The sequence below is a fragment of the Salvelinus sp. IW2-2015 genome, unplaced genomic scaffold, assembly GCF_002910315.2.
Source record: "Salvelinus sp. IW2-2015 unplaced genomic scaffold, ASM291031v2 Un_scaffold2375, whole genome shotgun sequence".
Lineage (NCBI taxonomy): Eukaryota > Metazoa > Chordata > Actinopteri > Salmoniformes > Salmonidae > Salvelinus > Salvelinus sp. IW2-2015.
In genome coordinates, this window is record NW_019943699.1 from 95,609 (window position 1) to 97,033 (window position 1,425).

Consider the following 1,425-nt stretch of genomic DNA (forward strand, 5'->3'; position numbering starts at 1 on the left):
ACTACTTGGAGACCCCACAGGCTGTTACCCTGGAGACCCACAGGCTGTTCTACTGGAGACCCACAGGCTGTTACCCTGGAGACCACAGGCTGTTACTACTGGAGACCCACAGGCTGTTACCCCTGGAGACCCACAGGCTGTTACCCCTGGAGACCCACGGCTGTTACACCTGAGACCCACAGCCTGTTACTACTGGAGACCCACAGGCTGTTACCCCTGGAGACCCACAGGCTGTTACTACTGGAGACACCACAGGCTGTTACTACTGGAGACCCACAGGCTGTTACTCCTGGAGACCCACAGGCTGTTACCCTGGAGACCCACAGGCTGTTACCCTGGAGACCCACAGGCTGTTACCCTGGAGACCCACAGGCTGTTACTACTGGAGACCACAGGCTGTTACCCCTGGAGACTGGAGACCCAGGCTGTTACCTGGAGACCCACAGGCTGTTACTCCTGGAGACCCACAGGCTGTTACCCTGGAGACCCACAGGCTGTTACTCCTGGAGACCCACAGGCTGTTACCCCCTGGAGACCCACAGGCTGTTACCCTGGAGACCCACAGGCTGTTCTTCCTGGAGACCCACAGGCTGTTACCCTGGAGACCCAAGGTGTTACCCCTGGCGACCCACAGGCTGTTACTCCTGGAGACCCACAGGCTGTTACCCTGGAGACCCACAGGCTGTTACTCCTGGAGACCCACAGGCTGTTACACCTGGAGACCCACAGGCTGTTACTCCTGGAGACCCACAGCTGTTACCCCTGGAGACCCACAGGCTGTTACCCCTGGAGACCCACAGGCTGTTACCCCTGGAGACCCACAGGCTTACTCCTGAAGACCCACAGGCTGTTACTCCTGGAGCCACAGGCTGTTACTACTGGAGACCCACAGGCTGTTACTACTGGGACCCACAGGCTGTTACTCCTGGAGACCCACAGGCTGTTACTACTGGAGACCACAGGCTGTTACTACTGGAGACCCACAGGCTGTTACCCTGGAGACCACAGCTGTTACCTGGAGACCACAGCTTTACCGGGACCCCTGTTAGCCCTGGAGACCCACAGACTGTTACTCCAGCCCAAGTTGATGTTGTTCTCCAGGTCTCCTCAAATTATAAATATACTGTATTTTTACCATCTATTGCATCTTGCCTCCTGACTCGGTCATTGCTCATCCATATATGTATATGTCAGTTGAAGTCAGAAGTTTACATACACTTAGGTTGGAGTCATTAAAACTAATTTTTCAACCAACCACTCCACTCCAGGAGTCTTTCTTGTTGCCAAAACTATAGTTTGTTAAGTCGGTTAGGACATCTAATTTGTGCATGACAAGTAATTTTCCAACAATTGTTTACAGACAGATTATTTCACTTAATCACATTCCGTGGGTCAGAAGTTTACATCACTCAAGTTGACTGTGCC